The sequence below is a fragment of the Saccostrea echinata genome, unplaced genomic scaffold (genome assembly GCF_033153115.1).
Source record: "Saccostrea echinata isolate AGI-Se365-2 ecotype Australia unplaced genomic scaffold, CSIRO_AGI_Sech_v1 ptg000036l, whole genome shotgun sequence".
Taxonomy (NCBI): Eukaryota; Metazoa; Mollusca; class Bivalvia; order Ostreida; family Ostreidae; genus Saccostrea; species Saccostrea echinata.
This window is the reverse complement of record NW_026889785.1, coordinates 10927412-10940575: the sequence shown is the minus strand read 5'-3', so window position 1 is coordinate 10940575 and position 13164 is coordinate 10927412. Positions and strand designations below refer to the sequence as shown.

Below are 13164 nucleotides of genomic sequence, written 5' to 3'. Positions count from 1 at the left end.
AGGTGCTCATGATGCAACTTCCTGGATGGTGTGTAAACTGTTTATCAGCATGTGAAATCCACATGATTGAAGGTATCTTACCTATCAGTAATATCAATTTTCTCTATTAAAAGCTGCATAAGGAATTATTTTATTTCTGGTCTCAAATTTTTGTCCAAGCATCAATCATTTTTTCTTCATCTTTTATCTAGTGAGGGTCATATTAATTGATTAATTTAATCAAGGCTTTATAGTAAAATATAGTGAATTATTTTCTTGTGTATGACCTTTAAAGGGGCATAGACTCAGATTTGAAGTTAATATTTTCTAAAATTTTCGACTAGATCATGACATATGTGTGGCTATAGTATTTCACAGGGAAATATCATAAAAAACTTATTTTACCTGGAAATTATTGAAACTACGAATTTAGGGACGCATTTGATTGACACATCCTTGCACTTTCACAAAGTAAAACTTCATCCTTGATACTTAAAAAAGTAGAAATTTTGTTGTGTTTTAATGAAAAAAATTAAAGATAAAATCCAGAAAATTCACAGTTGAAATGTGAGAAAGCAAAACCAACTCATCAGTATTGTCAGTCCGTGCTCAGTGATGTGTGCAGAGTTTAACAAATTGAACACACCCGATGGAACGTAAACTGTTTTGTGTTCAATTTGTTAAACTCTTCACACATCACTGAGCACGGACTGACAATACTGTTTAGTTGGTTTTGCTTTCTCTCATTTCTACTCTTAATTTTCTGGATTGTATTTTTTTATATTTTTTTTTTATTAATATGTATCAAAAAACCTACTTTTCTTAAGTATTAAGGATGAAGTTTACTTGTGAAAGTGCAAGGATGTGTCAATCAAACGCATCCCGAAATTCATAGTTTCAAAAATTTACAGATAAAATAAGTTTTTTATTATATTTCCGTGTGAAATGCTATAGCCACATATATGTCATGATATAATACAATTTGAGAAAATATTTCAAAATGTCAAATCAGTGTCTATGTCCCTCTAAGAGTAACAGGTAACTTCACTTTTGAAAATAATTTTTCTTATTTCAGGAGAAGTCTCCCTTGTTAAAGATCAGCAACGGCAGATAAACAATGCATGATGCAATCTGCTCACTAAAAAGATTACACCAATACATCCCATGCATGTATTTCTACCTATCACCTATGTAACCTTTGTCATGCTCTTCAGAGAGGTAAGAAAACAAAATAATTATGAAAAAAAAATTTGGTAAAAGTGACACTTAGAGATCACTTTACATGGTGTCTGTCTGTCTGTCATACCCTAGATCCTGAGAACTTTAAGAGGAATGGATTTGATACTTTGCACTTGCATTGCTTGGCACTTTGGCTTTTGTAAAATACCATATACAGTCAAACTCGTTTACATTGAAATTTAAGGGACCTTGAGATTTATTTCAAATTAACCGAATTTCATTATATCTGTGTGCTATGAATTACGTAAAAAATGTAGATACAGTTGAACTTCATTATCTGGAACACTGATATCTTGAATACCATGGATATGTCAAAGTGATTTGCTGTCCCAACCACTTATTCTTTAAGTATTTTACCCTTGATATCTCGAATCCTCAGATATCTCGAAGATTTTTCTCGGTCCCTTCAAGTTAGAGGTAACGAGGCTTGACTGTACAGTAAAAAAAATGTACATGTGAGAATTCATATTTTTTACATAACATTACATACAGTGTTTCAGAAATGTACTTATCTCTATTTTTCAAAAAAGTCCTAAATTTTTTTTACTGTTTTATTTATTTATTTTTTATTTTGATCTGTGTTAGAAAACTATCAAGACTATTTATACACGAAAAAAGTTCGTCCTGAACATTGCCGCATAGATGCAATGATTTGTCAGGTTCGAATCTGTAGAACAGCCCTGTCTCATCAGCATTGAAAACATATGCTTCATATACTTCAATTCAAGTTTATTTTCCATTTACTTAATTACAGTGGATTTATTTACTTCGGCACTTTCTCCACTAGGGCTGTGTCAATTTATTGATTAATCAATACATATCGATATTCAGGAATTTATCGTATCGACGAACTAACTTCCGATACATATTGGGCAGACAGTTTTTCTTATAATTCTGTGAAAAAGTTGGGAATTTCAGTCACCAAAGATAATTTTTAACTGTTTTTAATTAAAACTGGTCAATAATAAAATAAACATTAAGGAGATAGCACATCTTAATTAACTATTGCAAAATTCTACAAATACAACTTATATTTAATGCAACTTAATGCAAAATACAACTATATTTTAACGTATTAGTTTTTGAGTCATTAAAAGTTTGAATTTGAAGTGTTCTTTGTAAAGACAGTGAGACATATGAACTTCCAATTTGGTATTAAAACACCCAGTTTTTATCAAATTTATGCATTAAATGATTTACAAGACCTTTTTGCTAGACTTATTTAAGAATCCAATATATTGCATATTGCTTTATAAAATATCTTATCAAAATATTTTGGTCAATACACAGCCCTATTCTCCACGCACCAATGTACACATGACACCCCTGCATATTTCCATGTCGGTCTTAATGCCGTAATTAGAAAATAAAAATGGCGACTAATATGTTCCGGTGAGAAATGCTCAATTATTATTATTTTATCTATACAACACATAATTAAATTTGTACAGGTACACCAACATCAAATCACCTGTGAAAAATTAACACGTGCTAGACTTTATATATAGTCAGTCACCTGAGTCCACGCGTCGCAATCGGCAACTTCAATGTACCCGTTATCAAAACTGCTATAAGCTTTGTGTTCAGCGGACCCCAAAATCACTTTAAATTAACAGAGTTTTTCAAGTTAACCGATTTCAATCTAAACGAGTATTTATTGCAAAGAAACCGTATCAGCATTTTAGGAGAAACCCAATTCATTTCAAACAAACCGATTTTTCAAACAAAGAGAGTTCAATGCAAGTGAGTTCGTTACATTACAATTCAGTTGACCTTGACCTTTGATTTTATAAAATCACTCTGGCGGTTGATTGAATTATTATTATTTTTTTCTTTGTTTTTTGATTTTGAGAGGCAGGATTTTGATACCCGGTAATTAGCACTTATATCACATGTTACTGTATATGAGCTCATGACACTGTACTTTGAAACTGTATGCAATATAACCACACAAACTGAAATTTAAATACAATGAAAAGACATCAGGATGGGTATACCAAAAGTATCATTATAGAGTGAATAGAGAGTGAAATCTCTTTTGGAAGATATCTGGGATAAAGATATATCTATTAAAAATAGTTATTTTAATTATTATACCCCCACTCCGAAGGAGAGGGGGGTATACTGTTTTACCCTTGTGTGTCTGTCTGTCTGTGTGTCTCTCTGTCCATAACAAATATTTCGTCACAGTTTTCTCAGCAACAACTCATCGCAGATGCTTGAAATTTTAGCACACACTTTATTGAGGTATGCCATATGGTGGGATTCATTTTTGTACGAATCCGATGTCAACTTCCTGTTTATCCGTGTGTCTGTCCGTACCATACATAACAAATTTTGGTCGCAATTTTCTCAGCAACTACTGAATGCAGATGCTTGAAATTTTAGCACACTCTTTGTTTAGGCATGTCATATGTTGGGATTCATTTTTGTACAAATCTGATGTCAACTTCCTGTTTATCTGTGTGTCTGTCCGTACCATACATAACAAATTTTGGTCGCAATTTTCTCAGCAACTACTGATTGCAGATGCTTGAAATTTTAGCACATTCTTTGTTTAGGCATGTCATATGGTGGGATTCATTTTTGTACGAATCCGATGTCAACTTCTTGTTCATCCTTGTGTCTGTCCATAACTGAACTTGTGTATATTCACATCAGAATGTATATTCACATCAAAGCGGGGGTATTACTAGTGAACATTGGCTCACAGACTTCTTGTTAATTTCAATTTTATAATTCACTTTAGCTTAGAAGGGTGGAGAATCATATATCTATTGTCAGATTTTATATGATAAATGCTATTCTGTATGGGTCTTACTATTTGTGGATTTTTTTTCTTTGCTGTATAAGGGCTATTTTGAAATTAATGAGACATTTACTTTTACTCCATAAAAGAAAGACATAAATTCATGAAAATTTGTCAACATTTTAACAAGAACAAATAAAACAGCTATGCAAAATTTCTAATTGATAGGATAATTAGACATGTCCCATTGGAATTATAAACTTGCATATGTCTATTGACCTAAAGCATCATTGCTTCTTCATTTTCATCTCATGCCAGCCATAGATCTTTACCATGTTGAGACAGTCTGGAAGCTTTAATGCTTCTTTCTCTGTCATCACAGAAACTACTCAACTGATTGAGATGAAACCTTTTTAGGGTTAACAGGCATGTTGTGTAGATGTGCAGAAGGAAGGTCATTTTACCCACACTTACATGCACATGCGTGCGCGTGCAAGGAGTGAAATGACTGAAGCAATTAAAACACCATTAACCTTCCTGTTTTTTTTTTATGATATGCTTTGAACTTCATTGTATAAACTTATATTAGTGGTGTAGACAAGAAGAGGTGGTTGAATTAGCAAGAAAGCATGTGCATGCATGTGTGCTTTGCTCTGTTTGACTGACACAAAAAATCTCAATAACCTTTTTTTTTTTTTGATGAAATGCTTTGAAATTTAAAACATAGTCATACACAACAAGGCTCTACATTTTGATATAATATATGAGATATTGTGAAAACACGCTCATGCAAGTGTGCTGCAATTTGATTGGCTTAAACTTTAAATGGCTGTTACAGTAGTAACTTTCTTAGTTTTTAACAAAACTGGATGGAATTTACAATATAGATAGGTGTAATGGGTTCCTACATTGTGCTACTCTGAAAATTGAATGCAAGAATGTGGATTCTGATTTGCTAATACTTATATGGCTGTATCTCTCATAGTTTTCAATGAAAATCTTTAGATTTCTTACATAGCTATTTATTGTGAGTCTCTTCACGAGGAAGGAATATGAAATATTTAGAAAATATGGGCATGTGCATGCACTAGAGGTGTAACGATACAGCAATACATCGATCGTATTGATCGCAAGGGCTGACGATACGCGTATCGCCATGTATGTATTGTGATACAGTAGAAGATAATTTTCATTGTTTTGTTTGTAACTTCTACATTCAACCTAACAAATTTTAATGTTTTAAAATGGCTGAAAAAAGGTAGCAAAGAAAAAATACATTATCAAGACTATAAATCCACCTTTTATTAACTTTGATAAGGGTTATCAAGATATTCTTTGTATATTTTCTATAACTGTGGGGTTAGCAAAGAATTATATGTTAAGATAAAGCTTAATTCAATTGGTGACAGCTGTATCATGGTACATGTTGTATATCACATGACCGTATCATGATATGTATCATATTGTTAGGTAGTTTGCGATACTCAGGCCTAGCATGCGCTGAAATCCAATTGGCTAATACTCGAAGAACTATACCAGTGTTGTTTTTCGAATAAATACTACTGAAAATAAAGTATAGATTTATTAAACAAAAGAATTGCATAATTAAATGAAGCCTGTAATGAATGGGGCCCATAAGAGAATGGGGAAGTGTTTGGGGAACATCTGAAACAGTTCTCGTTACAGTTAGCACTAGTTGTTATTGTTTTAGCAGATCTTTTAGTCTGGAAAAGAGTTCTCCACAGAGCTACGTAAAATTCTATAGGTATGCTTGCTGTGTCGCGTTGACGTCAAAATCTATTTTATTGATGTAATCAGATATCTATACCAAGCTTAGATTTTTTTATGATCTCTGTATTTCTGATTGAAATTCTAAGAAGCTTGCACAAAATGAATTGAAATGAAATTGAAAAAATAAATACCGATGTATAATTTGAATTATTTTCGCTCTTGCTGTATATGGGTCCACTGGGAGTTTGAACATAGGTATAACATATTTCAATATATGATTTCGTGATGGCACCGGGCACCCTTCTATTTACCCATTAATATACCATTGAAAAGAAGAAATAAAATATTTGTAAAATATTTGTTGCTTTTATTAATTCTTAGTGTTTGTCAAACATATATGCCATTTTTCACCAAAAGGCATTACTTGGAAAGAAAAATAAACACTATGTACTAATAATCTCTTAACAACCCTCATAATGCTTGTATCAAATAATATTTGACCACCCTTAGATTTTCTTTTAATCTTAAATAATGATGCTGTTCATCAGGCGACACATGTGTTCCTTGGAACACTCTTTTAATTTTAGCTAGCAAGATTATTTGGACTTAAAGTCAAGTTAATAATCTTCTAACAAACATTTTCTTCTGTCATGTTTAATTCATAGTCACTAGGCAACACTGAAATTTCCACTCATTGCTTTTCAGTCATTGACAGGAAAAGGAATTACCGGTAAGTTGACAGGACTTTACACACTGTTTCTGGTAGCAGCTTATGATTGAATTGATGGTAGAAGACATGGCCCACTTAATCAAAGGTAAATCTCATGGAATAGTGCTAGTAGTACTGATATTTTTTTTTACTCTGTTTTGCATTGAAGCTTTAGGTCAAAGGCAAATTTTCTTTGTGTGGATTCTTTTATTCTTCTCAGAAATGTGTGGCTGCTAATTGAGCCATAGCTGTCTGTTTTCTTTGAGAATCAAAGAATTGCAGCAAGTCTTTTAGGTTTTCAATGAAATTTCCTTGTTTTTCAGATAATCTGTATAGAGTGGCACCTTAACCACCACTGGTGAAATAGAAGATGACTAGTGGATGGTCATCACTTTGCAGCTCACTTTCACTTTCTGCAGCCCATCTCTTCTCATCCACAATCATTGTCTTTGGAGGAATGGTGACAGTGCAGTCCTCATGGCTGGGCAGGTAACTTCCTTTCCTTTATTTCTCAGCTTTCACCTTTCTTACAAAATTTATTTCCATAGAACACTGCTACAATATTCTTCCTCTAAGAACACAGTATATGTCACTTGGGTAGCAGCTTAGAATTGGGTTTTCCCAATGGCACTGAAGGTGGCATTTTTATATTGAGCATCTCCTTCCACTCTGATACGTGTATCAGGAGTTCCCATTTTTCATTTAGATCCTGAATGTTCTGTCATATATTCATCATGCTGGTCTTCTACCCCCACAATAAAGGTTGGGGGAATATATAAGAATCACCTTGTCAGTCTATCGGTGCCAACTTGTTGGTCATTGGAAGCTCAAACTTGGTACAAAGAATGTTTATGACCTGTTGGTGTGTCAAGATCTTGACCCAAGGTCATTCCGGCTAGTTCAACAGGGTTTGACTCTAAGGCATGTTTGACCCAGTCTAGTAAATGAGTGGTCTAGTCGTGTAAAAGACCAATTGTTCGTATTGATAAAATAACTGTTGAACCCCCATTTCAGTCCTTCAAATAAATAATCTGAAAACTTTTAAAGAAAGGACAAGGTATGGTAACGACCGAATCTGGCCCCTTATTTGATGTAAAAATCAGAACACAGTTAAAATTGTGATAGTTTGTAGGTAAGAATTAAAAATAATGCTTGTTTTAAAACCAGCACTAATTTTGATTCAAAGCTTACACGGAGGCCACAAGAGGGTGTAGAAGTAGGTTATTTTCCAGAATTTCCTCAATTCTGGTCGCATTTCGTCAAATTTGAGATACTTTTCACTTTGGGAAATATAGAGCACAAGGCTGCCTATCTGAGATTTTTATACATAAGATGCATCTGATACTATTGTATGAAATATACAAATTTGGTAGATAGGCAAGCTTGTGCTCTATGTTTTCTGAACCAAAATGTGCTGTAAAACCAATGAAAATTTGCATAAAATGAGAAAATTCGGAAACTGGCATATTTCCTGACCTTCCTGTGGCCTCTGTGTATCCCATAACTTAGAAACAATACTCAATTTATGGCAGGGGTGACAACAGGTTTTTAACTGAAAAACTGTTGCAACATTCTAAAAGACCCCTCAAACCAGGGGCCAAAAAGGGATCTTAGCCTATCTTATCCTTTCTTATATGTTAGATTGTAAACAGTCATTGCTCTGTAAAGAAAAAAATCCCCACATGACCCAATCACTATTTTTAGCCACAGCTGTTATTAACAAGTCAAGGGCCAAACTACTTTTTTCAGTACAATGTTTCAAAATGATGTAAATAGTTATGTTTAGTATAGTTTTAAACTAATTTATTAATATTAACGATAATTATTTTATGAAAGTTTGTTGAATCTTTAAGCCTTATATTGCTCAAATGTCCTGATGAACCCGACTTGATTGGCGGGATCCCATCAAACAGTCTGTCTAAATTCAAGGTCACTGACAGAAATGATATAAACTTCTTGTCCAGGATATCAGTTTGCAGTGGTGAATCATTGATGCTCATTCTTGGTACAAAGATTATTGAAGACCTGAGAGTGTGTCATGACCTTGGCCCATGGCAATTCTGGCAAGTTCAAGGTCACTGGCTTAAAAGGTATAAAACACTTGTGTAGGCTGTAACTTTGTAATGGAGAATCATTGGAAGCTCTTACTTGCTACAAAGATTGTTTATGACCTGGAAGTTTGTCTTGACCTTGACCAAGGTCATTCTGGCAAGTTCAAGGTCACTGGCAGATAAGAGATAACATTCTTGTCCAGTCAATAACTTTGTAACTGAGCTTTAATTTGCTACAAAATTTTTTTCGGACCTGAGGGTCATTATGACAAGTTCAAGATCTCTGGCAGAAAAAATGTAAGTCTATTATTTTGTATTAATGGAGAAAAATTTGATGTCCATATTTCACTCTTAGATTAATCATGTCCAAAGATCTGTCCTTTTTTTACCAAAGTCGTTTTGGTAAGTTCAAGGTCACATTTACACATTCTAAATAAAAGAATTGCAGCAGGGTTATAACCTTATTATTAGCTGACATAAGTGATGTAATAATTTTTCTCACTTTGTTTCAGGTCTACTGCATGTTGACAGCTGATACTTGTTCTCTGTTTACTCCGAGAGGCCTACTACACATTGTACCTCAGTTATGACTGTACTCGTGCTGGCTTCTATGATGTTAATTTCCTTTACCTGCACTGCGTTAAACTTGGTCAATTCTGTTACTGTCGAACACCAACAGATGAAAATAAGATTTAGCTGATCCTGCCAACATTGTGACATAAGCAGTCCAATATCTCACTCTGCAGTCAAACCTCATTTTTTTTTATGAACGCTCAGTAAAACATTTGAAATTTTAGACTTTTTTAGTATTGATTTATATAGTTACATATTTTTAAAGTAATAACAATTCTTTTTATTGATGTATGTTTAAGTATGCAAAAATGAACATTGATGATATTAAAGGTGAGGTATATATTTGTGATTTCTCTTCTGAATAAAATTTTATATCAATAATTTATGCTCTTGTTTATACAAACTGCAAATGAGGCTTTCTATTCATTAAAAACTGGACCCATAATTACTTCCTTAAGGAGGAATGCCACACCAAAATTTAATTCCATTGGTCTTAAGACATCCATGTTGAGGAAGCTCTAAACACTAATGAAAAATGCTTTTTGGGCTTTGAGAAAAATATATCATATGAAGGTGCACATATTCAGTGTATCAAGTTCATTTTCAACATAAGGTACCTGCCTTATTTCTGCAGAAAAAATGTTCAAAGACAATGAACTATTTGTGAACGGAAATCACTGTTTTTTACTTGCATCAGGAAAATTAATGGAAATAATGTATTCAATTACTTAATCTTGGTCTAACATAACATTAAGAATACTTTAATTCATAAGAAATTGTGTCATTAACTGTAGATTCCCATTTATACTATTTTTCTTCTAAGGGCAAATCACCCAATAAAACTACCCTACAAACAGAACTCTTTAGTGTGCAGTGTTTAGAGCTTCCTTAAGTCATGGTTTCAGCATTGAAAGGAATAGCTCTTAATTATTTTATAAGAATTTTCTCCAATTTTTCATAGAAAATGAAAAAAAATGTTTTATTTGCAAATAAGATGCTTTATAGTTAAAAATTTGATGTTAATGAATGCATAATATAAATATCTCGTAAAATATGTGAAGAAAAGCCAGATAGACATTTTAATTTTTTTACTAAAAATTTTTTTTCGAAAAAGTACATTATTTGTGAATATTTTCAAAACATATGGATAATATATTCAAAAAACAAGTCACAGCTACAAAGGATATGTTAGACAATCATATTTGAAAAAGAAATTGAAACGAAATTGTGAAATTTTAGAGATATTATTTTTTACAAATTTTAGCCGATCCCGATCGAAATTAAACTGATCCCAACCAGAATTTTATAATAATTGATAATAGATAATATTTTCAGAAGAAATACAAGTTTGTTAAGGTGTAATACGCGTTAAAAAGTAATTGAACTTGATAAATAAATAAATTTCTTAGCGGTAAATACTAAAAGAAGGCAATAATTTCATCTTATTTATTTTGTGTTAATTTTGATCGGGATTGGTCTAAATATTGAAAAAAATAGTTTCCCTAAAATTTTGCAATTTCATTTCAATTTCTTTTTAAAATATGTTTGACTAACATGTTCTTCATAGTTCTGACTAGTTTTATGAAGATTGTATCCATAGGCTTAAAAAATATTCACAAATAATGTTTTTTATTTTTATAAATAAATTTTTTACTTAAAAAATTTAATTGTCTATCCAGGTTTTCTTTAGATATTTTATTACACATTCATATTATGTATTCATTGACAGCAAATGCTTAAATTTGTTGTTTATATCAAAAATATTTGTAAGAAAAAGCTTTCCAACAACTACATGTGTAAAAGTTTTTGGTTAGCAAAGATGCATTTCATGCGAGAGGCGCACCAGTCATTGTCGGATTATTTTTTTTTTTTTAATATTCACTGGTATTAAGCCGATATCTATACCAGTAGGTACGCATATCCCAAGACGACGTCGAGCTTGACAGGTTCATGAGTTTACACCGTTTGATTTTGTTATTTTTGTCATATTTCATTAAATGAATCAAAGTGAATTGTAGATATATTGAGTCTTAACAATTAGCTAGCGACAAGCAGAGTTGAATAAAACCGCCAAATAAATTATATATCTCGTATGAAGGTGATAAGCGTACCTTGATGTTTTGGACATAAAAACCATGTTTAAAAGATATCGGTACCTGCTAGTTTTATTTTTTTCTAATTCTTTGCATTTTAACAATTTGCGCATAAATGTATCTGTCAAATATTTCACAGGAACGTAGCATCGTTTTTGAAAAAAAGGGGGGTTGGGGCAGCAAGAGAAAAAAACTCAACATACTCGAAAATCCTATTTCGTGGGAGGTGTAAGGGGTGAGGGTAGGTGTTCCATCTTTCAGTACCAAATTTTATTAATACATTACCCTGAATTGACTGTACTGCAACAAAAAAGGGGGAGCTGCCCTTTCAATGAATGAAATATATGTAGATAACGAACGGTATTCAAGCTCAAATGTCCATTAAACAATACAAATCGGGAGCAGAGCAAACACGGACCTCTAAAATGTCAGAGGTGAGATCAGATGCCATGGAGGAGCGAGCATCCCCTGCCGACCGGTCATACCCGCCGTGTCCTCCTTGTCATGATCGTGAAATACGGAAAAATCCGTCGACAATGAACCTTTTCAATCGTGAAAAGTAAAGTTTGTAGTTTCAAGTCTGTAACAATGTTTTTTAAGGTGGGGAGGGGTTGAGCCACAGGAAAACATTCAGGATTTTTTTTAAATGTTAAAAAAGCAAAATGTTTACAAGCAATAAAGGGAAATAGGCTGTTGACTATTTTACAAAACTTAAATTCTTAAAACTGAGAAAGGAGGTCTCATTTTCTTTTCTGCACGAAATATATTCTGTACAATACGGTGCAAGCGGTTCAACGCTACCACAGAAAAGTGTGGAAAGTGTGTGTTTGGGGGGGGGGGGGTCTCAGATTAAATAATACCATGCATACAGGTGTATCTGCAAAAGACGGATGAATCCAAATCCATATCTTATGTAGAGAAAGAATACATATACTTTTACATGTACCGGTAAATACAATGTATAAAAATGTTTGTTTGTTTGTTTGCTTAGTTGTTTAACGTCCCTTCGAGAATGTTTCAATCATATTGAGACGCCAACACTTGCTGGTGGGGGGCTGCAAATTTAGACCTGTACTCGACACTTGCGGCTTTTGAGCAGAGAGAGATCTTTTTCGTGCCAGCATCTACTGCGATAAGGGACTTCGGTTTATACGGTCTTATCCTAAGGACCGGTCTCCACCTTATACAGTACGGAAATAATCCATACATTGTAAAAACAGTTTAGAAATGAGGCAAAAATAATACTTATATACATTTTTGTATGCTACGAAGAGATGCAAAAACAGAAATATTCGAGGAGCCGTAACATATTTGGAGATTCGACCGTACATTATTTCGCCTATCACAATATCGAAGTGTATGCTTAAATCTTTGATAAAGTCCCAATATTTAATTACATTGTGACCCATATTCTTTTTCTTGAAATGTTGGGTTTTCTTTGGTGATTATTCAGATTTTGAGCGTTTGAATCATTTCCTTTGATTTAATGTATTGTATAAAGGTATATGTTGCAAATTTCTCTCTGCTTTATAGGTTTAAAGACTATAATTATGTATATATCTTCAAATCATTTTAATTCACTAACAGATTGAAGGGATATATAAGTATATCTATAGATGTAAACTCTCGAAGCTGTGGAGCTTTTCGACATCTGAGGATACATGTATGCGTACCTACTGGCACGGATATCGGCTTAAGGACATACGCAACGTAGTTTGAACTTTATTGTCTTTTTTCTTGGAGTTGAAGAGTTCCAATACTTAAAGGAACTGTGAGCTACATTTTAATGTCTATATATGCTATTGTACACTTCTTCTAAAACAAGTTTGGATAAACAAAACATCTAGAATATATGTTTAGTAATTTTTGTATATTTTTCTCTGAATTATACAAGAATTTTCATCAATTGATATCTTTTCAAAACCCCTAGTAATGCATGCTGATTTTTTGTCTACGAACATCTGATAGCACTATAATCTTAAATTAAGAATATCTCGAAAAATTATCAGTAGGTAAGGTACGTTGCGTATGTCCTTAATA

At 32.9% G+C, this 13164-nt stretch overlaps 1 long non-coding RNA gene across 1 annotated transcript; it reads left to right on the top strand.

Moving 5' to 3' along the window:
* On the top strand, positions 1 to 9198 carry LOC133199764 (uncharacterized). Its single transcript, XR_009722840.1, has 5 exons — positions 1 to 72; positions 1055 to 1197; positions 6404 to 6513; positions 6731 to 6896; positions 8971 to 9198. It is a non-coding gene; the product is annotated as an uncharacterized LOC133199764 (long non-coding RNA).
* The last annotated feature ends 3966 nt before the right edge of the window (positions 9199 to 13164 follow it).